The sequence below is a fragment of the Elephas maximus genome, chromosome 11, assembly GCF_024166365.1.
Source record: "Elephas maximus indicus isolate mEleMax1 chromosome 11, mEleMax1 primary haplotype, whole genome shotgun sequence".
NCBI classification, from domain to species: Eukaryota; Metazoa; Chordata; class Mammalia; order Proboscidea; family Elephantidae; genus Elephas; species Elephas maximus.
This window is the reverse complement of record NC_064829.1, coordinates 109,526,983-109,554,778: the sequence shown is the minus strand read 5'-3', so window position 1 is coordinate 109,554,778 and position 27,796 is coordinate 109,526,983. Positions and strand designations below refer to the sequence as shown.

The 27,796-nt window shown below is 46.6% G+C and overlaps 1 long non-coding RNA gene across 1 annotated transcript in view; it reads left to right on the top strand.

The window, feature by feature from the left end:
- Positions 1-24,768, top strand: part of LOC126084976 (uncharacterized) — a 138,372-nt gene extending 113,604 nt beyond the window's left edge. The window contains exons 2-3 of the long non-coding RNA XR_007519150.1: positions 17,627-18,150; positions 24,472-24,768. This is a non-coding gene — a long non-coding RNA (uncharacterized LOC126084976). The remainder of the gene's footprint in view (positions 1-17,626; positions 18,151-24,471) is intronic.
- Positions 24,769-27,796: the final 3,028 nt, after the last annotated feature.

Below are 27,796 nucleotides of genomic sequence, written 5' to 3'. Positions count from 1 at the left end.
ACTGCACAAGTTGGTAAAAAATCTTCAATTTCTTCAGCTTTGGCATTGGTGCTTGGTGTGTAAATTTGAATCACAGTCCTTTTAACTGGTCTTCCTTGTAAGCGTGTGGATATCTTCCTCTCCCTAACAGCTCTGCACTTCAGGATAGATCTTGAATTGCCCCTTTTGGCAATGAAAGCAACGCCATTCCTCTTCAAGTTGTCATTCCTGGCATAGTAGAACACGTGATCGTCTGACTCAAAACGGCCAACACTGGTCCATTGGATCTCATTGATGTGTAGGCTATCCACCTTTATGTGATCCTTTTCGTTTCTTCCCAGTTCCAATTTTCCTAGACTCATACTCAGTACATTCCCTACTCTGACTATTAAGGGGGTTTGCAGGGTTTTTTCTCATTTTGAGTTGTGCCACAAGAGCAAATGAAGCTCTTGAAATCTTGACCCCATCTACATCATTAACGTCGACTGTCCTTTGAGTGGAAACCCCGATGGCATAGTGGTTAAGTGCTATGGCTGCTAACCAAAAGGTCCTCAGTTTGAATCCACCAGGTGCTCCTTGGAAACCCTATGGGGTAGCTCTGCTGTGTCCTATAGGGTTGCTATGAATCACAACCGACCCCAAGGCAATGGGTTTTTTGTTTGTTTGGTTGGTTGGTTGGTTTGGTTCAATGATTAGGAAGCTCTTCCCCAGTCTTGTTTTGAGTGTCTTCCAACCCGATGGGTTCCTTTTATGGCAACATATCCGACAATGTTCCTCTGTTATTCACAAGATTTTTCCTGGCCAGTCTTCTCAGAATAAACTGCCAGGTCTTTCTTTTCAGCCTGTGTTAGTCTGGATGCCCCGCTGAATCCTGTCCACCATGGGTGAGTCCTCTGGTACTTGAAATAGTGGTGGCATAGCTTCCAGCATCACGAGAAAATGCAAGCCACCACAGTGGCACAAACGTTAAGATGCATGCTGGCTAGGAGTCTGGATTCAAGGCGCCAGATCCAGGAGAAGGCTTTCCGTCTGTATCATCGCTGGGGGCAGGTCCTTGTCAACAAACTGGCCCTGGTCTAGGGGCTTCACAGCCCAGGGACCTCGAGAGCACAGGCCGTGCTCTGCCGCCGGCACATCTTTCTTGACGGTGGAATTACAGTTCACAGCTTTGGAAATCCTATGGGGGAGTTCTTCTCTGTCCTATAGGGTCGCTATGAGTCGGAAATGACTCTAACGCTATAGGATTTTTTTTTCTTTCAGCATTTAATGTGCTACTTCGAGTATAAACCAAACATGGCTATTCAGTAGAGATTTGCCCCACCAGAGGTCGGTTCTGTGTTAAACCAACCACAGGTTTCTATTTGCATATTGAAGCCAGGGTGCACAGATGAATCCAGTTTTAAAGATTTTTAACCTCCAAGGAACTTGTCAGTGCCCTGTTCTTCCAGCCACATGACAGGAAAAGACAGTATTGTGAGAGGAACTGCCTGTCTCTGTCGAGCCCCTGGTGGTGCAAATGGCTGAAGGCTGGGCTGTAAACTGCAAGGCTGGAAGTTCGTGTCCAGCCAGAGGCGCCTGTGAAGAAAGGCCTGGGGATCTACTTCTAAAACATGGGGTCTCCAGGAGTCAGAGTCGGTTCTGTGGCAACTGGTGGTAGACTGGTGGTCTCTCTGTGCAGCTGAACGCCACTGAGAAAAAAGGGCCCATCAAGTGTGCTTCTCTCTCCATTTGTTCTCCACTGACAGGGTACAGTGGTTTCTGTCATAGGTGTTGGTAATGGGGTGGTTTCTTTGAGTCAGGAGAGAAAAGAGCCAGAGCACTGCAGGCTGTCCATGTACACAGAGGTCCCTGGAAGAGGAGCTGTGTGCCTTCCACTTGGATTGATCTCGACCACTTTCACCTACCCCCGGCCAGGTCTCTCCTAACCCATCCAGTGGTTCCTCTTGCTACAGAATTTTTATCACCTGCAGCATCATCTGCCCGCAATGTTTACCTCTGCAATGTTGCCTCTCCTGTGCCTGTTTTCCCACGGAAGACATCAGGGATGCCATCGTTCCTCTAGTCCTCCTTTTCTAAACTCCCTTCAAAGCAGGAAATGCACCCTGTAACCGTCGAGCTTTCTTAAGAACCGCCCCCCAACCTTCGGCATCCCTTCCTGACACAACAGGTTCTCAGTGCTCCCCCCAGGACTCTTAATTCCAGTCTGAAACTCCCCCATTCATGGTCAGCCCACTCCACACACACTTTCTCCCTCAACGGTGTACCCCCACAATCTCAGCCCCCTCCATCCCTAATGGTTCAGAAGAGAGACCCAGAGCCAAAGTGGAGAAGGAAATCAGCACAAAATCAGGCCAGGAGACTCCATGTCATGTACTAAAGATAAATCTGTGTATTTATTTGCTGCATTTCAAAACTCTATTCTTCGTCAGGCATTTAGATTTGGCAAAATGAGCATAGCAAAGGGTTGAGAACAGAAATGTCCCTCCAGTTGTTGCTGATAGGAGCGGGGAGTAACTGCTGAGGAAGCAAAGACAGGGCATCTCGTCCACCAATACATGGCTATCGTATCGTGCCGGTTTATACTTCATATTTCTGCGTCAATCATTGCTGTTAGTCTCCGAAGCATCATCTCTTAAAAAAGATATTCGATGCTGTTTTTTAAAGTTTTCTCGTTGATCTGCCCGTTTAGATATGTCCGCAAACGATAACTCGTAATTAAACTGCAACCCCACAAGCTGGCTGAGCACATCATCTTCTTAACGAGATGTGTGATGCTGTTTGTTGAAGGTGACATGACGAGCTGCTAATATAGGACGGGAGCAGTCTCCCAGAATATACGATGTTACTTTAGAACGATCTCTCGACGATCTGGCGGTTAAATGCCTGTGCGATACACAATCCCAACGGTTGGCTTCTACGCATCATCTTTTTCACAAAAAAAAAAAAACGTGATGATGTTTTGAAACGTTCCAGGAGGAACTGGTTGCCCAGAACTAATATAAGAATCATCTCCATTAGCGACATAGACATCTGGTCTCAGAACGACATCAACTGGTTCTGTGGACCTTGTCATTAACTTTTTCGTTAGAGCGACACCCATGTGATCCTCGAAAAATGCACTCACGATCCCCCTTAGCATCTCTCTTCTCCATCCTATTCACGGTTTTGTCAACAGACTAGACTACTGTAGAGGCGAGGACAATAGAGTACTGTAGGGTAGTGCAGTGTAGAGTAGAGTAGAGCAGAGCAGAGCCGAGCAGAGCCGAGCAGAGCCAAGAGCTGAGGACAGAAATATCCTCACCACTGGCCAGCCAGGTAGTCAGCGAACACCGAAATCTCCCCTTCCGCCAGAAAAAGGCCATCTTGCGGTGCTTTTACTTAGCGTTGAAGCCACGTGGATTGCTTGTAGTATTCCAAGCTTCGACTTTAAAAAAGAAAAAGAAAAAAAAAAAGTGAAGCTCTTTGGTAATACATTAGACACACACACACACACACACACATATGTATTACATGTAATATTATTTAGATCACAATATCCCTTGTACATACCTGCGCCGTGGATAGTGGTAATTAAACTATCGTCACATGTATTGGTTCAGGATGCGTCCTCTTTTTCACAACGTAGGTGATGACGTATTTCCATAGTTTCACAATAAAGCTGTTGAATAGAACTGGAGCCGTCTTCTCCAGTACCAACTGAAAAACCTTCTTCATTAGAGGGGCAACCATGCGGTCCAAGAAACCCATCCGCTGGTCATCTGACTCTGCCCTTACTTGCTCTCTTATATTGATCTTTATCTTCTCCGCAAGAAATTCACTGAGGATCTCAAGGAGAAGGCGAGCCACGATATCCCTTAGTGTTTCCATGGCCTCGTCTAGTATAAACGCAATCCTTGGAGAGTGTAACGCCTGTGTCCGTGGGCTTTAGTCCAGGCAAGGGCGTCAGGCAGACAGCAAGTCTGACTTTCTTAGATCTGCTCCTCCCCCTCAACAGGAAGTGATGCTGGCCAGGCAGGAGAGCCACAGCGGCGCCCCGCGCCGCCCAGTGGCGCCTTCAGTCCCGGGCTCACCACCCTCTGGGCCTCCAGGCAACCAGGAGGTGAGATGGCCTTTAATATCGCAGAGGCCAGAAGCAAGGAGGGTCCTCCCGCAGTGCTGGGGGAGCGTCCAGAGGTCCAACTTTGTGGAAACACTGTACAGTGATCAAGCACACTGAATATAGTTTTTCGGCGCTTTTAGAATTGAAATTCACAACACTTTGCGAAGAGAGGCGAGTTAGCGACCTCTCGCGCTGTCAAGCGGTGGTGTCGGAGAAGCCCGGGGTTCTGAAAGTGCAGCCTCTAGGAAGCGTGTGGGATAAGGGGCGGGGCCGGAAGGGGCCCAACCGAGGAGGGGCTGTTTCCAGAGCGAGGGCCGGCGGCGATTTCCACCGTGCAGCTTCGGGCCACGGAGAGATGGGTGGAACTTGCGCTCAGAGCGTGGATTCAGGCCCGACAGATGTCCCAAGTCCTGGGAACGCTTTAGAAGCGCAAAATCTGCGTCCTGGTCTCCGGAAATCTCCGTCCCCGGAGCCTGCAAGGTGGCTAGAGCCCGCAGCCTTCGTTTGTAAATGACAGTTGCGGAGGCTGAGCGCAGTGGCAGAATAGGAACGTGGGGCGAGGAGAAGGGGCCAGGAACAGGCAGGCGGGGATTCGGAGCGGGAATGATCTGCCGGTAGAAAGAGCCCAGGGGATCCGGGAAGGGGAGTGAGTGCGCAGGGGGAGTTGGATGCCCGCTACCGTGAGTGTGGGCCACTTCCACACACTTTGGTTGCTACTTAGAGCAAACAGACAAACCGAAACCCCCAAATGGCCTCTGTAGTATAAGGCCAGGAGCCCTGGTGGCGCAGTGGTTAAGTGCTTGGCTGCTGCTGGAAGGGCAGCAGTTGGAATCAACCAGCTGCCCCTTGACAAACCATGTGGGCCATTCCTACTCTGTCCTGTAGGGTCCCTATGAGTCTGGGACAGTACTGGAGGCAACTCCTTTTTTTGTTTGTTACTTTGTAACAACAGTACAGCGCGGGACCATGGTTTAAGGGGACATCAACGTCAGTTGGCATAATAAAACCTATTAAGAAAACATTCTGCATCCCACTTTGGAGAGTGGCATCCGGGGTCTTAAATGCTAGCAAGTGGCCAGCTAAGATGCATCCATTGGTCTCAACCACCCGGATGGAGCAAGGAGAATGAAGAACACCAAAGACACACGGTAATTGTGAGCCCAAGAGAGAGAAAGGGCCACATAAACCAGAGACTCCATCAGCCTGAGACCAAAAGAACTCGATGATGCCTGGCTAAAAACGGTGACTGTCCTGACAGGGAACAACAGAGAACCCCTGAGGGAGAAGGAGAGCAGTGGGATGCAGACCTCAAATTCCCCGAAAATGACCAGACGTAACGGTCCGACTGAGATTAGAAGGACCCCGGAGGTCATGGTCCCCAGACCTTCTGTTAGCCCCAGATTGGAACCATTCCCAAAGCCAAATCTTTAGAAACGGACTGGACTGGACTATGGAAGAGAAAATGAAACTGGTGAAGAGTGAGCTTCTTGGATCAAGCAGACACACGAGGCAATGTGGGCAGCTCCTGTCTGGATGGGAGATGAGAGGGCAGAGTGGGTCAGAAGCTGGCCGAATGGAGCAGAAAATAGAGATTGGAGGGAAAGAGTGTGCTGTCTCATTAGGGGGAGAGCAGCTAGGAATATATAGCAAGGTGTACAAATTTTTGTATGAGAGACTGACTTGGTTTGTAAGCTTTCACTTAAAGCACAATAAAAAAAGAAAAGAGGGGAAAAAAAGTAGTATTTTGCAAAGAGCCCCGGCGGTGGCAGTGGTTCAGCGATCGGAATCCACCAGGCCCGTCCACGGGAGAAAGATAGGACGGCGGGTTTCCGTAAGGATTTAGAGCCTGGGAAGCCCTATGGGGCACTTCTACTCTGTCCTCTTGGTCTCTATGAGGCGGAATCTACTGGATGGCAGCTGGTTATTGTATTGTGCCACGGAGACCCCATGAGTTACAGGGTAGGCATGCCCCATAGATCTTTCCTGGCTGTCATCTTTGTAGGGGAGCTCTTGTGGGAAAGTGGTTAACTGAAAGGTCCGTGGTTGGAGCCCACCAGCTGCTCTTCGGGGAAAGATGTTGCAGCCATCTTCCGTAGAGGCCGCTGCTGTTATTAGGGGCTGTCCAGTCAGTTGCAAAGCATCACAACCCTTGTACAACAGATCCAAACACTGTCCAGTCTTGCGCCATCCCACGGTCCTTGCTATGTTTGAGCTTATTGTGTAGCCACCGTGTCAATCCATCTCATGGAGGGCCTTCCTCTTTTTCGCTGACCCTCTACCTTACCAAGCGGGATGTCCTTTTCCAGTCCCTCCTGATAACATGTCCAAAGTATGTGAGACAAAGTCTCCTCCTCCTTGCTTCCAAGGAGCACACTGGCTCTGCTTCCTCCAAGGCGGACTGGTTGGTTCTTCTGGCCAGCCAAACCCATCGCTGCCCATGCATTCCCGCCTATGGCAAAACTATGAAAGGTCAGAGTAGAACCGACCCATAGAGTTTCCAAGGAGCAGCTGGTGGATTTCATCTGCCAATCTTTTGGGTAGCGGCACGTGCCAATCTTTTGGGTAGCAGCGAAGGCGTAAGCAGTGTACCAGCACGGTATATTCAGTATTGTTTGCCAGAATCGTAATTGAAAGGCGTCAATTCTTCTTCCGTCTTCGTTATTCATTCTCCAGGTTTGGCGTGCACAGGAGGCTATTGAAAAGATCATTCCTTGGGTGAGGTGCACCATTGTCCTCTAAGCGATGCCTTTGTTTTCAACACTTCAGAGAGGTCTTTTGCAGTAAATTTGCCTGGCGCAATACGTCCTTGGATTTCGTGATTACTGCTTCTGTGAGTGATGACCGCGCAGCCAAGTAAACAGAAATCCTGGACATCTTCAATATTTTCTCCGTTTGTCATCATGTTGCTTATTGGTCCTGTTGTGAGTTCTCTCTCTCTCTCTCTCTCTCTTTTTTATTATTGTCGCGGTGGAATCCATGCTGATGTTCACGAGTAATTGCTTCCAGTCTTTTTGATTTCAGCAAACAAGCTTGTGCCATCTACATATCGCAGGTTGGTAACGAATCTTCCACCGATCCTGATGCCAAGCTCTTCGTCATATCGTCCAGCTTCTGGGGTCATTTGCTCCGCATACAGATTGAATAAGTATGGTGAACCGATACAACCGTGGTACACACCTTGCCGGACGTCGAACCACAGAAGTATGCTGTTGTTGTGTTTGAATGACTGCCTCTTGTTGTAGGTGCAGGTTCTACAGGAGCAAAATTAAGTGTCCTGGAGTTCCCGTTCTTCGCAAGGTTAAGCATAATTTGTTATGATCCGCACACTCAAATGCATCTGCATAGCCAACGAAACACCCGCAAATACCTTTCTGATATTCTCTGCTTTCAGCCAAGATCCTCTGACATCAGCAATGATATCCCTCATTCCTCGTCCTCTTCTGAATCCAACTCCAACTTCTGGCAGTTCCTTGTCCCTGTGGTGCTGCAACTGTTTTATTAATTTTTTCAGCAAATTTTATTTGGATGAGATATTAATGATATCGATGGATAATTTCTGCATTCTGTTGGATCGCCTTTCTCTGGCACGGGCACAAATGTGGATCTCTTGCAGTTGGTTGGCCAGAGAGCTGTGTTCCAAGTTTCTTGGCAGAGATGAGGGAGCACCTCTAGCGCTGCATCCTTTCGTTGAAACATCTCAGTCGGTATTCTGTCAACTCATGGAGGCTTGGATTTCACCAATGGGTTCAGTGCAGCTTGGACTTCTTCCTTCAGTGCTTTCGGCTCATTATGATTCGCCACCTCCTGAAATGCTTGAAAGTCGACCAGTTCTTTTTGATACAGTGACTCTGTGTATCCCTTCCATCTTCTTTTAATGCTGTCTCTATCGTTCAACATCTTGCCCATAGAATCCTTCAAAATTGCAACTCGATGCTTGAATTTTTTCCTCAGCTCTTTCATCTGGAAAAAATGCCTGGTTTCTTCCTTTCTTTTGGTTTTCGTTCTTTCTCTTTCTATTTATTTCCTGTGCTTGAAGTGAAAGTTTACAATTCAAGTCAGTGTCTCATACAAAAATGTATGCACACCTTGCTGTGGAACCCTAGCCGCTCTCCCTCTAATGTGACAGCACACTCCTCCTCTCCTCCCTGTATTCCCCGCATGCATTCAACCAGCCCCTGTCCCCCTCTGTCTTTGCCCCAATAGTCTCCTGGGTCTACTTCAGCCAGGAAGCTCACTCCTCACCAGGATCATTTTCTGTCTTAGAGTCCAGTCCAATCCCTGCCTGAAGAGTTGGCTTTGGGAATGTTTCCTGTCTTGGGCTAACAGAGGGTCCTGGGGCCATGACATCTGGGGTCCCCCCAGTCTCAGCCAGACCATTAAGCCTGGTCTTTCTACGAGAGTTCGAGGTGTGCACCCCACTGTTCTCCTGCTCCATCAGGGATTCTCCGGTGTGTTCCCTCTCGGGGGAGTCCTCGGTGGTAGCCGGGCACCATCTAGTTCTTCCAGTCTCCGGCTGATGGAGTCTCTGGTTATGTGGTCCTCTCTGTCTCCTGGGCTCATATTTACCTTGTGTCTCCGCCGTTCTTCGTCCTCCTTTGTTCCAGGTGGGTTGAGAACAATTGATGTATCTTAGACGTCCGATTGCCAGCGTTTAAGGCCCCAGACACCACTCACCAAAGTGAGATGGAGAAGTTTCCTTAACACGTATTTTGTTATGCCAATTGAGCTGTGCGTCCCCTGAAACCATGGTCCCCAGACCCCTGTCCCTGCGCTCTGGCCTTCCGAGCGTTTGGTTGTATTCGGGAAACTTCTTAGCTTTTGCTTTAGTCCAGTTGTGCTGACCTTCCCGGTACTGTGTGTTGTCTTTCCCTTCACCTAAAATATGTCTTGTGTACTATCTAATTAGTGAATACCCCTCTCCCTCCCTCCCCATCCTCATAACCATCAAGGAATATTTTCTTCGGTGTTCAGACTTTTTCTTGAGTTCTTGTATTAGTGGCCTCATACGACATTGCTCCTTTTGCAACTGACTAATTTCACTCAGCATAATGCCTTCCAGATTCCTCCACGTTATGAGATGTTTCACGGATTCCTCGTTCTTAGTCGTTGCATAGTATTCCATTATGTGAATATGCCATGATTTATTCACCCATTCATCCCTTGACGGGCACCTCCGCTGCTTCCATCTTTTTGCCGTTGTAAACAGAGCTGCAATGAACATGGGTATGCATATATCCATTCGTGCAAGGGCCCTTATTTCTCCTGGTTACATTCCAGGTTGTGGTATTGCAGGATGGTATGGTAGCGCTATTTGCAGCTTTTTATGGAAGCGCCAAATTGATTTCCGCAGTGCTTGGACCATTTTACATTCCCACCAGCAGTGTGTCAGTGTTCCGGTCTCTCCACAAGCTCGCCAACATTTATTATTTTATGTTTTTTGGGTTAATGTCAGCCTCTTGGGGTGAGATGGTATCTCGTTGTAGTTTTCATTTGCATTTCTCTGATGGCTAATGATTGTGAGCATTTCCTCACGTATCTCTTAGCTGCCTGAATGTCGTCCTTGGTGAAGCGCCTGTTCCTATCCTTTGCCTATTTTTTCATTGGGTTATTTGTCTTTTTCTTGTCGAGTTTTGGCGGTATGGTGTAGATTTTAGAGATCATTCGCTGATTGGATTGGCCTTAGCCAAAAACTTCTTCCCAGTCTGTAGGTAGCCTTTTTACTCTTTTTGTGAAGTCTTTGGAGGAGCATAATTGTTTGATTTTTAGGAGCTCCCCGTTATCTAGTGTCTCTTCTGGTGTTTGTGGGTTGTTAGTGATGTTTGTATACTGTTTATGCCAGGTATTAGGGCTCCTAGCGTCGTCCTTATTTTTTCTTCCATGATCTGTTTCGTTTTAGATTTTATGTTTAGGTCTTTGATCTATTTGGACTTAGTGTACGTGCATGGTGTTAGGTATGGGTCTTGCTTCCTTTTTCTGCTGATGGGTATCCAGTTATGCCAGCACCATTTGTTAAAGGGACTGTCTTTTCCCCATTTAACAGGCTTTGGGCCTTTGTCACCTTTTGGTTTTCTAACTGCAGATATTTGCACATTTCACTGACACTTTGTCTTCTCCTGCCGTCCTTTGAAATCTTCTGCTCAGCTCTTTTAGTTCGTCATGTCCTCTGCTCGCCTTAGCTACTCCGTGTTCAAGAGCAACTTTCAGAATCTCTTCTGACATCCGTTTTGTTCTTTTCTCTGTTTGCTGTGTTCTGAATGACCTTTTGCTTTCTTCACCTATGACGTGCTTGAGGTCATCCCAGAACTTGGCTGGTCCTCCGCTACTGGTGTCCAAGGCGTCGAATCTATTCTTGAGGTGGTCTTGAAATTCAGGTGGCATGTACTCAGGGTCCTAGCTTGGCTCTCCTAGACTTGTTTTAATCTTCTTCATCTTCAACTTGCGCATGAGCAATTGACGGTCTGATCTGCCTTTGGCCTCTGGCCTTGTTTGGGCTGATGGCATTGAGCTTTTCCGTGGTCTCTTTCCACAGGAAGAGTGGCTTTGATTCCTGTGATTTCCACGTGGTGAGGTCCACGTGTATAGTCGGCACTTATGTCAACCTCGAAAAAAGGTATTTGCAACGAGGAAGTCGTTGGTCTTGTCAAATTTTGTCAGGAGATCTCTGGAGTCCTTTCTACGGCAAGGGCATATTTTCCAACTACATATTCTTCTTCTTCTTTATTTCCAGCTTTGCATCCTAGCCACCAGTCATTACCGATGCATCTTAATTGCATGCTGATCAATTTCAGACTGCACAAGTTGGTAAAAAATCTTCAATTTCTTCAGCTTTGGCATTGGTGCTTGGTGTGTAAATTTGAATCACAGTCCTTTTAACTGGTCTTCCTTGTAAGCGTGTGGATATCTTCCTCTCCCTAACAGCTCTGCACTTCAGGATAGATCTTGAATTGCCCCTTTTGGCAATGAAAGCAACGCCATTCCTCTTCAAGTTGTCATTCCTGGCATAGTAGAACACGTGATCGTCTGACTCAAAACGGCCAACACTGGTCCATTGGATCTCATTGATGTGTAGGCTATCCACCTTTATGTGATCCTTTTCGTTTCTTCCCAGTTCCAATTTTCCTAGACTCATACTCAGTACATTCCCTACTCTGACTATTAAGGGGGTTTGCAGGGTTTTTTCTCATTTTGAGTTGTGCCACAAGAGCAAATGAAGCTCTTGAAATCTTGACCCCATCTACATCATTAACGTCGACTGTCCTTTGAGTGGAAACCCCGATGGCATAGTGGTTAAGTGCTATGGCTGCTAACCAAAAGGTCCTCAGTTTGAATCCACCAGGTGCTCCTTGGAAACCCTATGGGGTAGCTCTGCTGTGTCCTATAGGGTTGCTATGAATCACAACCGACCCCAAGGCAATGGGTTTTTTGTTTGTTTGGTTGGTTGGTTGGTTTGGTTCAATGATTAGGAAGCTCTTCCCCAGTCTTGTTTTGAGTGTCTTCCAACCCGATGGGTTCCTTTTATGGCAACATATCCGACAATGTTCCTCTGTTATTCACAAGATTTTTCCTGGCCAGTCTTCTCAGAATAAACTGCCAGGTCTTTCTTTTCAGCCTGTGTTAGTCTGGATGCCCCGCTGAATCCTGTCCACCATGGGTGAGTCCTCTGGTACTTGAAATAGTGGTGGCATAGCTTCCAGTATCATGAGAAAATGCAAGCCACCACAGTGGCACAAACGTTAAGATGCATGCTGGCTAGGAGTCTGGATTCAAGGCGCCAGATCCAGGAGAAGGCTTTCCGTCTGTATCATCGCTGGGGGCAGGTCCTTGTCAACAAACTGGCCCTGGTCTAGGGGCTTCACAGCCCAGGGACCTCGAGAGCACAGGCCGTGCTCTGCCGCCGGCACATCTTTCTTGACGGTGGAATTACAGTTCACAGCTTTGGAAATCCTATGGGGGAGTTCTTCTCTGTCCTATAGGGTCGCTATGAGTCGGAAATGACTCTAACGCTATAGGATTTTTTTTTTCTTTCAGCATTTAATGTGCTACTTCGAGTATAAACCAAACATGGCTATTCAGTAGAGATTTGCCCCACCAGAGGTCGGTTCTGTGTTAAACCAACCACAGGTTTCTATTTGCATATTGAAGCCAGGGTGCACAGATGAATCCAGTTTTAAAGATTTTTAACCTCCAAGGAACTTGTCAGTGCCCTGTTCTTCCAGCCACATGACAGGAAAAGACAGTATTGTGAGAGGAACTGCCTGTCTCTGTCGAGCCCCTGGTGGTGCAAATGGCCGAAGGCTGGGCTGTAAACTGCAAGGCTGGAAGTTCATGTCCAGCCAGAGGCGCCTGTGAAGAAAGGCCTGGGGATCTACTTCTAAAACATGGGGTCTCCAGGAGTCAGAGTCGGTTCTGTGGCAACTGGTGGTAGACTGGTGGTCTCTCTGTGCAGCTGAACGCCACTGAGAAAAAAGGGCCCATCAAGTGTGCTTCTCTCTCCATTTGTTCTCCACTGACAGGGTACAGTGGTTTCTGTCATAGGTGTTGGTAATGGGGTGGTTTCTTTGAGTCAGGAGAGAAAAGAGCCAGAGCACTGCAGGCTGTCCATGTACACAGAGGTCCCTGGAAGAGGAGCTGTGTGCCTTCCACTTGGATTGATCTCGACCACTTTCACCTACCCCCGGCCAGGTCTCTCCTAACCCATCCAGTGGTTCCTCTTGCTACAGAATTTTTATCACCTGCAGCATCATCTGCCCGCAATGTTTACCTCTGCAATGTTGCCTCTCCTGTGCCTGTTTTCCCACGGAAGACATCAGGGATGCCATCGTTCCTCTAGTCCTCCTTTTCTAAACTCCCTTCAAAGCAGGAAATGCACCCTGTAACCGTCGAGCTTTCTTAAGAACCGCCCCCCAACCTTCGGCATCCCTTCCTGACACAACAGGTTCTCAGTGCTCCCCCCAGGACTCTTAATTCCAGTCTGAAACTCCCCCATTCATGGTCAGCCCACTCCACACACACTTTCTCCCTCAACGGTGTACCCCCACAATCTCAGCCCCCTCCATCCCTAATGGTTCAGAAGAGAGACCCAGAGCCAAAGTGGAGAAGGAAATCAGCACAAAATCAGGCCAGGAGACTCCATGTCATGTACTAAAGATAAATCTGTGTATTTATTTGCTGCATTTCAAAACTCTATTCTTCGTCAGGCATTTAGATTTGGCAAAATGAGCATAGCAAAGGGTTGAGAACAGAAATGTCCCTCCAGTTGTTGCTGATAGGAGCGGGGAGTAACTGCTGAGGAAGCAAAGACAGGGCATCTCGTCCACCAATACATGGCTATCGTATCGTGCCGGTTTATACTTCATATTTCTGCGTCAATCATTGCTGTTAGTCTCCGAAGCATCATCTCTTAAAAAAGATATTCGATGCTGTTTTTTAAAGTTTTCTCGTTGATCTGCCCGTTTAGATATGTCCGCAAACGATAACTCGTAATTAAACTGCAACCCCACAAGCTGGCTGAGCACATCATCTTCTTAACGAGATGTGTGATGCTGTTTGTTGAAGGTGACATGACGAGCTGCTAATATAGGATGGGAGCAGTCTCCCAGAATATACGATGTTACTTTAGAACGATCTCTCGACGATCTGGCGGTTAAATGCCTGTGCGATACACAATCCCAACGGTTGGCTTCTACGCATCATCTTTTTCACAAAAAAAAAAAAAGTGATGATGTTTTGAAACGTTCCAGGAGGAACTGGTTGCCCAGAACTAATATAAGAATCATCTCCATTAGCGACATAGACATCTGGTCTCAGAACGACATCAACTGGCTCTGTGGACCTTGTCATTAACTTTTTCGTTAGAGCGACACCCATGTGATCCTCGAAAAATGCACTCACGATCCCCCTTAGCATCTCTCTTCTCCATCCTATTCACGGTTTTGTCAACAGACTAGACTACTGTAGAGGCGAGGACAATAGAGTACTGTAGGGTAGTGCAGTGTAGAGTAGAGTAGAGCAGAGCAGAGCCGAGCAGAGCCGAGCAGAGCCGAGCAGAGCCAAGAGCTGAGGACAGAAATATCCTCACCACTGGCCAGCCAGGTAGTCAGCGAACACCGAAATCTCCCCTTCCGCCAGAAAAAGGCCATCTTGCGGTGCTTTTACTTAGCGTTGAAGCCACGTGGATTGCTTGTAGTATTCCAAGCTTCGACTTTAAAAAAGAAAAAGAAAAAAAAAAGTGAAGCTCTTTGGTAATACATTAGACACACACACACACACACACACATATGTATTACATGTAATATTATTTAGATCACAATATCCCTTGTACATACCTGCGCCGTGGATAGTGGTAATTAAACTATCGTCACATGTATTGGTTCAGGATGCGTCCTCTTTTTCACAACGTAGGTGATGACGTATTTCCATAGTTTCACAATAAAGCTGTTGAATAGAACTGGAGCCGTCTTCTCCAGTACCAACTGAAAAACCTTCTTCATTAGAGGGGCAACCATGCGGTCCAAGAAACCCATCCGCTGGTCATCTGACTCTGCCCTTACTTGCTCTCTTATATTGATCTTTATCTTCTCCGCAAGAAATTCACTGAGGATCTCAAGGAGAAGGCGAGCCACGATATCCCTTAGTGTTTCCATGGCCTCGTCTAGTATAAACGCAATCCTTGGAGAGTGTAACGCCTGTGTCCGTGGGCTTTAGTCCAGGCAAGGGCGTCAGGCAGACAGCAAGTCTGACTTTCTTAGATCTGCTCCTCCCCCTCAACAGGAAGTGATGCTGGCCAGGCAGGAGAGCCACAGCGGCGCCCCGCGCCGCCCAGTGGCGCCTTCAATCCGGGGCTCACCACCCTCTGGGCCTCCAGGCAACCAGGAGGTGAGATGGCCTTTAATATCGCAGAGGCCAGAAGCAAGGAGGGTCCTCCCGCAGTGCTGGGGGAGCGTCCAGAGGTCCAACTTTGTGGAAACACTGTACAGTGATCAAGCACACTGAATATAGTTTTTCGGCGCTTTTAGAATTGAAATTCACAACACTTTGCGAAGAGAGGCGAGTTAGCGACCTCTCGCGCTGTCAAGCGGTGGTGTCGGAGAAGCCCGGGGTTCTGAAAGTGCAGCCTCTAGGAAGCGTGTGGGATAAGGGGCGGGGCCGGAAGGGGCCCAACCGAGGAGGGGCTGTTTCCAGAGCGAGGGCCGGCGGCGATTTCCACCGTGCAGCTTCGGGCCACGGAGAGATGGGTGGAACTTGCGCTCAGAGCGTGGATTCAGGCCCGACAGATGTCCCAAGTCCTGGGAACGCTTTAGAAGCGCAAAATCTGCGTCCTGGTCTCCGGAAATCTCCGTCCCCGGAGCCTGCAAGGTGGCTAGAGCCCGCAGCCTTCGTTTGTAAATGACAGTTGCGGAGGCTGAGCGCAGTGGCAGAATAGGAACGTGGGGCGAGGAGAAGGGGCCAGGAACAGGCAGGCGGGGATTCGGAGCGGGAATGATCTGCCGGTAGAAAGAGCCCAGGGGATCCGGGAAGGGGAGTGAGTGCGCAGGGGGAGTTGGATGCCCGCTACCGTGAGTGTGGGCCACTTCCACACACTTTGGTTGCTACTTAGAGCAAACAGACAAACCGAAACCCCCAAATGGCCTCTGTAGTATAAGGCCAGGAGCCCTGGTGGCGCAGTGGTTAAGTGCTTGGCTGCTGCTGGAAGGGCAGCAGTTGGAATCAACCAGCTGCCCCTTGACAAACCATGTGGGCCATTCCTACTCTGTCCTGTAGGGTCCCTATGAGTCTGGGACAGTACTGGAGGCAACTCCTTTTTTTGTTTGTTACTTTGTAACAACAGTACAGCGCGGGACCATGGTTTAAGGGGACATCAACGTCAATTGGCATAATAAAACCTATTAAGAAAACATTCTGCATCCCACTTTGGAGAGTGGCATCCGGGGTCTTAAATGCTAGCAAGTGGCCAGCTAAGATGCATCCATTGGTCTCAACCACCCGGATGGAGCAAGGAGAATGAAGAACACCAAAGACACACGGTAATTGTGAGCCCAAGAGAGAGAAAGGGCCACATAAACCAGAGACTCCATCAGCCTGAGACCAAAAGAACTCGATGATGCCTGGCTAAAAACGGTGACTGTCCTGACAGGGAACAACAGAGAACCCCTGAGGGAGAAGGAGAGCAGTGGGATGCAGACCTCAAATTCCCCGAAAATGACCAGACGTAACGGTCCGACTGAGATTAGAAGGACCCCGGAGGTCATGGTCCCCAGACCTTCTGTTAGCCCCAGATTGGAACCATTCCCAAAGCCAAATCTTTAGAAACGGACTGGACTGGACTATGGAACAGAAAATGAAACTGGTGAAGAGTGAGCTTCTTGGATCAAGCAGACACACGAGGCAATGTGGGCAGCTCCTGTCTGGATGGGAGATGAGAGGGCAGAGTGGGTCAGAAGCTGGCCGAATGGAGCGGAAAATAGAGATTGGAGGGAAAGAGTGTGCTGTCTCATTAGGGGGAGAGCAACTAGGAATATATAGCAAGGTGTACAAATTTTTGTATGAGAGACTGACTTGGTTTGTAAACTTTCACTTAAAGCACAATAAAAAAAGAAAAGAGGGGAAAAAAAGTAGTATTTTGCAAAGAGCCCCGGCGGTGGCAGTGGTTCAGTGATCGGAATCCACCAGGCCCGTCCACGGGAGAAAGATAGGATGGCGGGTTTCCGTAAGGATTTAGAGCCTGGGAAGCCCTATGGGGCACTTCTACTCTATCCTCTTGGTCTCTATGAGGCGGAATCTACTGGATGGCAGCTGGTTATTGTATTGTGCCACGGAGACCCCATGAGTTACAGGGTAGGCATGCCCCGTAGATCTTTCCTGGCTGTCATCTTTGTAGGGGAGCTCTTGTGGGAAAGTGGTTAACTGAAAGGTCCGTGGTTGGAGCCCACCAGCTGCTCTTCGGGGAAAGATGTTGCAGCCATCTTCCGTAGAGGCCGCTGCTGTTATTAGGGGCTGTCCAGTCAGTTGCAAAGCATCACAACCCTTGTACAACAGATCCAAACACTGTCCAGTCTTGCGCCATCCCACGGTCCTTGCTATGTTTGAGCTTATTGTGTAGCCACCGTGTCAATCCATCTCATGGAGGGCCTTCCTCTTTTTCGCTGACCCTCTACCTTACCAAGCGGGATGTCCTTTTCCAGTCCCTCCTGATAACATGTCCAAAGTATGTGAGACAAAGTCTCCTCCTCCTTGCTTCCAAGGAGCACACTGGCTCTGCTTCCTCCAAGGCGGACTGGTTGGTTCTTCTGGCCAACCAAACCCATCGCTGCCCATCCATTCCCGCCCATGGCAAAACTGTGAAAGGTCAGAGTAGAACCGACCCATAGGGTTTCCAAGGAGCAGCTGGTGGATTTCATCTGCCAATCTTTTGGGTAGCAGCACCTGCTAATCTTTTGGGTAGCAGCGAAGGCGTAAGCAGTGTACCAGCACGGTATATTCAGTATTGTTTGCCAGAATCGTAACTGAAAGGTGTCAATTCTTCTTCCGTCTTCGTTATTCATTCTCCAGGTTTGGCGTGCACAGGAGGCTATTGAAAAGATCATTCCTTGGGAGAGGTGCACCATTGTCGTCCAAGCGATGCCTTTGTTTTCAACACTTCAAAGAGGTCTTTTGCAGTAAATCTGACCGGTGCAATACATCCTTGGATTTCGTGATTACTGCTTCTGTGAGTGATGACCACGCAGCCAAGTAAACAGAAATCCTGGACATCTTCAATATTTTCTCCGTTTATCATAATGTTGCTTATTGGTCCTGTTGTGAGTTCTCTCTCTCTCTCTTTTTTTTTTATTATTGTTGCGGTGGAGTCCATACTGATGTTCATGAGTAATTGCTTCCAGTCTTTTTTGTTTGAGCAAACAAGGTTGTGCCATCTACATATCGCAGGTTGGTAATGAATCTTCCACCGATCCTGATGCCAAGCTCTTCGTCATATCTTCCAGCTTCTGGGGTCATTTGCTCCGCATACAGATTGAATAAGTATGGTGAACCGATACAACCATGGTACACACCTTGCCGGACGTCGAACCACAGAAGTATGCTGTTGTTGCGTTTGAATGACTGCCTCTTGTATGTGCAGGTTCTACAGGAGCAAAATTAAGTGTCCTGGAGTTCCCGTTCTTCGCAAGGTTAAGCATAAGTTGTCATGTAGAATAGAGCAGAGTAGAGTACAGTGGAGTATTGTAGAGTAGTGTAGTGTAAAGTAGTATAGAGCAGAGCAGAGCAGAGCCAAGGGTAAAAGACAGAAATACCCTCAGCAGTGGCCAGAGAAGTAGTCAGGAAACATGAAAATCTCCCCTTGCACCAGAGGACAGGGATTTTACAGTGCTTATTCTCTGTATCTAAGGGAAGTTGACTGCTTGGAATTGTAAAAGTTGACTGCTTCCAATTGGAAACCCTGGTGTTCTACTGGTTAAGTGGTATGGCTGCTATTTAAAAGGTCAGCAGTTGGAATCCACCAGGAGCTTCTTGGAAACTCTAGGGGGTAATTCTGCTTTGTCCTGTAGTGCACTATGAATCGAAACAGAGTCTACAGCAACAGGTTTGATTTATTTTTGGTTTTGGGCATTCCTCATATCATCTAAAAAAAAAAAGCAAAACTCTTCCATAACAATATTATAACAATTTACCTGTGTAGATACCTGGGCCATGGATATTAGTATTAATTAGTAATAAACCATAGTCTCATCTGTTTGTTGAGAACTCATCCTATTTTTCACAACATAGGTGACAACGTATTTCAATGTTTTCACAACAAACTTGTATAGAATTGGAAGAATCTTCTCAGTACAAATGTAAGAAACTTCTTCATTAGAGTGCAGGTATATAGCCCAAGAACCACATGCCCTGGTTATGTGACTCTGTCATTGATTGCTTTCTTAAAATGACCATTATCGTATCCACAAGAAATTAACTCATGATAGCCTGAAGAATTGGAATCAAGATATCCGTTAGTATTTCCATGGCCTCTTCTGTTATAAATGAAACCCTTGGAGTGCTTAACGCCTATGTCTGTAGCCTTCACTCCGGGCTATGGCTTCAGACAGCGAGAGTCGGACTTCCTTAAATCTGCTGCTCCCCCTCCGCAAGAGGTGCTGCAGGCCAATGAGCAGAGCCACAGTGTCGCCCGTCGCCACCTGGAGCCTTGTTCAATCCAAAGCTCACCACCCTCTGGGCAGATTTAAAAAAACCCAAACCCAGTGCCGTAGAGTGTAGAGTCGATTCCGACACATAGCGATTGGCAACCAGGAAACATGATGGGTTATATATCGCAGGGGTGAGAGGCTACGGGGGCGTTCCTGCAGTGCTGGGGGAGCGTCCAGAGGTCCAGCTTTGTGGAAACACTTCATAGTGATCAAGCACAGACGATATGGTTCCTAGAACCCTTTTATAATTTAAATTCACAACTTTTAGAAGAGAAGGGAGTTTTCGAGCGCGCGCGGTGGTGTCAAAGAAGCAGAGGGCTCGGAAGCTGCAAGCCTTGAAGACGGGTGTGGAGTAACGGGCGGGACCCCGAGAGGGGCCCAACCGAGGCGGAGCTATTTCCAGAGCGAGTGCCGCCGTTTTCCAGTGTGCAGCTTCGACCGCGGAGAGTTGGGTGGAACTTGCATTCAGAGCGTGGATTCAGGCCGGACAGATTCCCCAAGGCCTGGGAAAGCTTTAGAAAAGCAAAATCTGCCTCCTGTCTCCGGAAACCTTAGGCAGCAGGCCCTGCAAATTGTCAAGAGCCCCGGAACATTTGTGTGTAAATGACAGTTATGGAGGCTTAGTGCAGGGAGAGAGGTTCAGAGGGGCAGACTGACGGAGACAAGGAGCAGGGATGATCTAGTGATTAAGTAGCCTAGCGGACCCAAGAAGGAGAGCGCGCAGCGGGAGGAAGACGCGCGCTGTGTCTGGGCCACACATTTTGATTACTACTCACAGAAAACAAACAAGCGATCAAACATTCTGACTCTGTCATTAATTGCTCTCTTAAAATGATCATTATCTTATTTGAAAGAAATTCACTCAAAAGGGGGCCTCTATCGTATACTGCAAGAAGCCATGGTGGCGTACTGGTTAAGCACTTGGCTGCTAATCCAAGCGATAGTCGTTGGAAAAAAAATTTTTTTTTTTCTCCACAAGAGAAAGATGTGGCAGTCAGCTACGGTAAAGATTTACAGCCTTGGAAGTTCTATGGGGCAGTTTTACTGTGTCCAATAGGGTCCCTATGAGCTGGAATCCACTTGATGACAATTTTTTATTTTTATTTTTTTTTGCGTGTTGGGTTGCTGTGAGTCAGAATCGACTCAGTGGCAACTGATTATAGTATTGTGCCATGGAGATCCCATGAGTTACAGGGGAGACATGCTCCATAGGGTTTTCCTGGCTGTAATCTTAGGGGAGGAGCCGTTTTGGTGAAGTGGTACCGAAAGGTGCAGTTGGAACACACCAGGAGCTTATCCATAGAAAGACATGGCTTCTGTAAAGGTTATTGTTTTTTTTATATGCCCTTGAGTCAGTTTCAACTCATAGTGACCACCTGTAAAACAGAAGGAAACACTGCCCTGTCCCGTGTCATCTTCACAATCGTAGCTATGTTTGAGCCCATTGTTGCTGCCACTATGTCAATCCATCTCTGAAGGATCTTCATCTTTTTCACTCATCCTCTACCTTACCAAGCATATTGTCCTTCTCCAGGGACTGGTCCCTCCTGATAGCATGCTCAAAGTACGTGAGATGAAGTCTCACCATCCTCACTTTCAAGGAGCACACTGGTTGTACTTCTTCCAACACAGTCTTGTTCATTCTTCTGTCAGTCCATGGAATATTCAATATTCTTTCTCAATACCATAATTCAATTCTTCTTCGGTCTTCCTTATTCATTCTCCAGCTTTCCCATGCGTATGAAACGATTGAAAATATGATGACTTGGGTCAGGCACACTTCTCCTTGTCTGCAAAGTGACATCTTTGCTTTTTGACACTTTAAAGAGGTCCTTTGCAGGAGATTTGCCCAGTGCAACAGGTCTCTTGATTTCTTGACTGCAGCTTTCATGGGCGTTGATTGTGGATCCAGGTAAAATGAAATCCTGGACATCTTCAATGTTTTCTCCATTTACCATGATGTTGCTTATTGGTACAGTTGTGAAGATTTTTGTTTTCTTTATGTAGAGGTGGAATCCATACCGAAGGCTGTAGTCTTTGATCTGCATGAGTAAGTGCTTCAAGGTTCTTTGTTTTCAGCAAGCAAAGTTGTGTCATTTACATAACTCAGGTTGTTAATGAGTTTTCCTCCAATCCAGATGCCATGTTCATATAGTCCAGCTTCTCAGATTATTTGCTCAGCATACAGATTGAATAAGGATACAACCCAGACACACACCTTTCCTGACTTTAAACCTTGCAGTATCCCCTTGTTCTGTTCAAATGACTGCCTCTTGATCTATGTACAGGTTCCTCATGAACACAAGTGTTCTGGAATTCCCATTGTTTGCAATGTTATCCATAATTTGTTACAATTCACACAGTTGAATGCCTTTGCATAGTCAATACAACACAGGTAAACATCTTTTTGGTATTCTCTGCTTTCAGCCTAGATCCATCTCACATTATCAGTGATATCCCTCATTCCATGTGCTCTTCTGAATCCAGCTTGAATTTCTGGCAGTCCCCTGTGAAGGTACTGCTACAATCATTTTTGAATTATCTGCAGCAAAATTTCAGTTGCTGGTAATATTTATGATTATTGTTTGATAATTTATGCATCTGTTGGATCACCTTTCTTTGGCATGGGCACAAATATGGATCTCTTTCAGTTGGCTGGCCAGGTAGCTGTCTTACAAATTTCTTGGCACAAGTGAGTGAGCACCTCCAGCACTGCACCCATTGTTGAAACATCTCAATTAGTATTCTGTCAATTCCTGGACTCTTTTTCTTCCTTTTTTTTTTTTTAACCAATGCCTTAAGTGCGACTTGGACTTCTTCCTTCAATACCGTAGGTTCTTGATCATATGCTACCTCCTGAAATGTTGAATGTTGACCAGTTGTTTTTCATATAGTAACTGTGTGTGTTCCTTACATTTTCTTTTGACGCTTCTTGCGTCGTTCAACATTTTGCCTGTAGAATCCTTCAAAATTGCAACTCAAGGCTTGAGTTTTTTTTTTTTTTTTCAGTTCTTTCAGCTTGGAAATGCTGGGCTTGTTCTTCCCTGGTGGTTTTCTAACTCCAGGTCTTTGCACATTTCATTATAATACTTTGTCTTCTTGAGCCACCTTGTTCAGATCTTTTACTTCATCATTTCTTCCATTCACTTTAGCTACTTGACTTCAAGAACCAGTTTCAGGTCTCTTCTGACATCCATTTTGATCTTTCCTGTCTTTTTAATGACCTTTTGCTTTCTTCATGTATGATGCCCTTGATGTCATCCCACAACTCACCTGGTCTTTGGTCATTAGTGTTCAATGTGTCAAATCTATTCTTGAGATGATCTCCAATTTCAGGTGGCATATACTCAAAGTCATTTTTTGGTCCTTGTGGACTTGTTTTTTCTTCAACTTCAACTTGCATATGAGCAATCGATGGTCTGTTCCCCAGTTGGCCCCGGCCTTGTTCTGACTGATGATATTGAGCTTTTCCATCTTCTCTTTCCACAACAAAGTTTCAATACACTTAAAATGAAATTTAAGACAACATGACATTTTCAAGACACTGACCATGTTGAGCTTGACCTGAAACGCAGCACCCTTTATAGAAATTCCTTCTGGGCTTGAGAAAAAGAACTGCCATTTTGACCTAGAAGAGCCAAAGAGAAGTTTTTTTTTGTTTGTTTGTTTGTTTGCTCAAAAGAATTGAAGTCAAAGATCCCATATCTCATTTGCTGTGCTTTATGTTGACTTTTTCATGTCCTTTGTTAGTTAACAAAACTAAGTTAAGTCTTCTCACTTTTGATAGAGGTGAGGATTTTTAACTCTTGTGTGACTTCCAATGTTACCTTTTAAAATAATTTCCATGGCACCACCTACAAAAAAAAAAAAAAAAAAAACCACTACCGTGAAGTCTATTCCGATTCAGATTCACGGTGACCCTGTAGGGCAGAGTAAAACTGTCTCAGTAGGGTTTCCAAGGATTGGCTGGTCAGTTCTAACTCCTGACCTGTTGTTTAGCAGCTGTAGGTTTTAACCACTGTGCCACCTCCCAATTTCCCCTGAATTGCATTATTTTGGTCAGGAACTCCCATTGGATCTTTCATTTTGGAAAATGCTGGGACATAAGATATCCAAGGTCGTTTAAAGTTTTTGTCACACAATTAAGGTATTTGTTTTTCTCTGAGGCTTCCTGAAAGCTCTTGCAAATCAGCTTGTACAGCCCAGAGTGTTGTATCATCGATAAAACAGGATTGCTTAGAGACCCTTGGAAGAGTACTAGTCCGGGTACTCTGGGGCATAAGCTTTTGATGGCATCTCTCACGGCAATGGGTTTGGTTTTGGTTTTCTTCAATAACTTAGAGACCATGCCAGTGGACTTAGTCAGGATTTCAGATGGGGTCATGCAACTGCTTAACTCAAGATCAAGCAGAGTAAGAATAAAGTCCACAGCAGTGAAAGAACAGATGAGAGATAATAATGAGTTTTGTGTGGAATATTCCTGATATTTTAATGTTCTCATTTCTGGATATAGGGAATCCCTTTCTCTTTTCTTGGAGTATCTATAACTCATAACCATTCAGTAGTCTATGCCTTTGTAATGACACATGAAACATTGGTCTTCTTCTCCCCGCCTGATCTCTCCCACTTTTGTGAACTCTTTCTTTTGAGTATTCTTATGTTCATGGCAATACAGTTATTTGCGTTGGCTCCCCCCGTATAAGAAGGTGTGCCTCTGCTAACAGGACATAATTGGACGTCCTGGTTGTACCATCAAAGCATTGACAAGAATGTCCTATTTGATATAAATGCCCTTTGAACCCAATATGACCAGATGCTTTTTGGGAACTCGGGTTAACTTATTGTATATTTGGGGACCTCAAGAAGAGAGTCACCCAAACTTCTAGACACTGCAGTTGAGAGCTGGTGGTGCATTCTTGGCTTGGTTTCCTAGCCTGGAGAGGCTTTTCAAAGGCCAATATGAGATTCCTCAGGAAATCTTCTGGCCAAGCAAGCTACATGGTAAATGACTGCTATGGATAGAACTGTGTCCCCCCATAATGAAGAAGTATATTCTTTTAGTGCTTTAGTATAACTATATAACCTGGGATTAAATCTTTAGTCTTTGAAAATGTTGACTACTTGGTCTGGAATCTGTCTCAGGATTATTCCTTTGTAGAAAAACAAGGTAATCAAGATTTTTTTGTTGATTAAACCACGTTCCTCTCCCAGGGGGCAAAACAATGAGCGACACCATTGAGACCCAAGATAATTCAACAAAATGCAGACTCATCTTGTGACCAATGCCAGGATGGTGTCAAGAAACCTGCAATACATCAACAATAGGTCACTTTGTCATTATGTCCACCTCAAAGAAGAACCAACATTCCTGGAAATCTCTAAACCCTGACCTTCTCCCTGTAAAGCCCTCCAATTAGCCCTTCTGGGGAAGACAGAATTTGGGAGAAACCTATCGCCTCTGTCTCTTGGATACCGGTATTCAATAAAGCCCTCTTGCTGTTTACCTTCCTCCTGTCTCAGCACTGGATTTGTGCCAGGCAGCTTGAATCAGCGATTTGCAGTAACAAAAGTGTGTGCTGTAAATCCTAACCGTTATACCTGTGGTTAAGGAACCCTGGTGATCCAATGGTTAAGCACTAGGCTGCTAACCAAAAGATCAGCTGTTCAAACCCAGCAGCCATTCCGAGGGAGAAAAACACCTGGGGACCTGATCTTGAGATTACAGCCTAGGAAATCCTATGGGGCCATTATACTCTGTCCTATAAACCCTGGCAGCATAGTGGTGGAAACCCTGGTGGCCTAGTGGTTAAGTGCTACGGCTGCTAACCAAAGAGTCAGCAGTTTGAATCTGCCAGGCTCTCCTTGGAAACTCTGTAGGTCAGTTCTACTGTGTCTCATAGGGTCCCTATGAGTCAGAATTGACTCGATGGCACTGGGTTTGGTTTTTGTTTTTAGCATAGTGGTTAAAATCTATGTCAGCTAATCAAAAGGTCGGCAGTTTGAATCCAGGCAGTTCTTGGAAACTCTATGCGGCAGTTCTACTCTGTCCTGTAGGGTTGCTATGAGTCGGAATTGACTTGAAGGCACACAACAACATACTTGTAGTTATAATCCCATTTGGAACTGAGTTTTCTTTTTCATGTTAATGAGACAGTATTAGTGTAGTGTAGGGTGTGTCTTAAGTCAACCTCTTTTGAAGTACAATGAAACCTGTGAAAGCTGGAACTCTAAGGGGGGCGCCTTGTTTTTCTGGGTCTCCAAAGTTTTCTGCCTTTGGAAGGGGTCAGCCTTATCACTTCTCTATAGCTCTTTTTAGTGGAAAATATTTGAGTTTTCCCTCTCTGACAGGTTTCTGCCTTCCATAATTTCTGGCTTTCACCAAAAAGAGCAAATCTGGCACAGAAGAAGCAAGCAGAGTTGGGGGAAGATAGATACCATGCCAAGGGATAGAAGCTGAAAAGACACAAAGACCTTCCCCCAGAGCGAACAGAGAGACAGAAAGCGCTTTTCCCTAGAGCCCCAGTAACCCATCCCTAGAGCTGGCACCCTGAATTTGGGCTTCCAGTCTCCTAAACTGTGAGAAAATAAATTTCTGTTTGTTGAAGCCACCAACTTGTGGTATTTCTGTTATAGCAGAACTATATGACAAAGACAATGACTGTTCTTGCTCCATCTGTGTCAAGAATTAGGCCATGTCTAATGAGACCAGCCTGGTTTTCTGAGTTAGAATAATCCTCCTTCAAAATTATGTTTGATCCAAAAGGGTGTGATGGTACAGAGGAATTTGGTGTTTCCATGGAAACCTGGAGTACAGCCTTCTGAGTGCTCCAATTCTGGCCCTGTTCAGGGTCTTTCAGCTAGTTTGCACTTCCAGCTGGACGATGCAAACTCTGTCCTGGCTGGTAGAGATTTCGTTGGCTCCCCCTCCCACTGTTAACAAACCAGTTTTGTTACCTAACCTGCACACAGTGTCAATCCTTGTCACATTTTGAAAATTTCCTTCAAGATCTGGCCCAAATCCTCCCAAGGAATATTTTCCGTTTTCTTCCCTGCGTGCTGACTTGGCGTCACGGAGAGAACCTGACCGCCCAGATCCCTATTGGGACCCAGGTTGCCTCATCACATAGGGGACTTTGCCTCCAAGATCTGAAGAAGTGCAGCCAAGGAGACAGTAATCACTCGACCACGTGACACATCCCCGGAAGGGCTCCCTCCTCTCCGCTGCAGCCCCAAGCGCCAACATTATCGTAATTTCGTAAGTACCATAATTGCCCCCCGCCCCGCAAGGGAGCACTTACCACGGCGGTGCAGGAGGTGCAGAGACTCGAGTAGGAAATTCTGGCACTGTATTGAAATGCAAAACTCGTAGTCGCTACGGAGGGCCCAGAGCCTCCCAACAGCACCCTCTGGCTGTCTTGGTGCTAATGACGGTTGGGTTTCTGAGAAGATTGGGCTCTCCGGCGCAGCCCTCCGTGTAACACCTCAGGAATGAGGAAGCTCACTGGGCAGGATGAGAGACTATGCAATCGTCCGAGGCTCAGAGAAAAAGCCCAGTCTTGGTGAAAAGACTTTTAAAAGTAAAAACTGATGTGCCCTTTTTTTTCCCTTGAAGTTTTAAACACCTGGTCTGAATAATAAACTTAATTTTTCTTTTTTTTTTTACTGTGGCAAAACAGAGAAAATTTTCCATTTTAACTGTTTTTAAGTTTCCTATTCAGTGGCATTGAGTGCATTCCCAATGTTGTGCAACCATGGTTACTAACTATTTCCAGAAATTTTTCATCATCCCAAGCAGAAATTCCATGCCCGTTAAACAATCCGTGCACCTTCCCTTCCCTAAGGCCCTGGGAACCTCTATTCAGGATCGGAAGAAGCACTGCTGGGGAAAGACTGACCACTGATATATCCGTCCATGTAACGCATCCCTGGCGGCCTCCTCACTGCAGCAGCCCTAAGAGCCAACATTATTCTAATTCCACGTCAGTGTCCATTTCACATTTAAGGTACAAGGTCACATAGACTTAAAAACGATATTCTGTTTTCAAACTGCATCGGGGAGAAGGAAGAGAGGGAAATTAGAATCCCTTGGGAGTTTCAGTGTGATGAGGGTGTGCAAGGCGTCAAAGACTTGAGCCGAGAGCTTTACAGAATTCCAGAGAGGAAGAAGTTCAGACTCTCAGAAAGTTCTGGAAGGGACTCCAGCTAGGAGGAGGGGTAGTGAATACAAGACTAGGGTGGGAGTGAGTCCCAAATCGAGGGTGAGTTTTTTTTTTTCAGAATGAATGCCAACCAGGGAGAGATGTGTGGAGCTGGCTCTCAGAGAGCTGGATGGGGTGGGCAGTTTGGCACCCTCTGGGAGCACTGTACCTACGTCAAATCTCTCCTGCCTCTTGCAAGACCTACTTCAACCAAGGCAGCAAGTTAGAAAGATTCCCAGGGCATTTCTGTGTGAGAGAGATTTTCTGAGGCATTGGGTAAGGGCTGAATAAGAGTGTGGAAGCAGGGAGCAAGGGAGAGGGGATAGATGTGTTGAAGA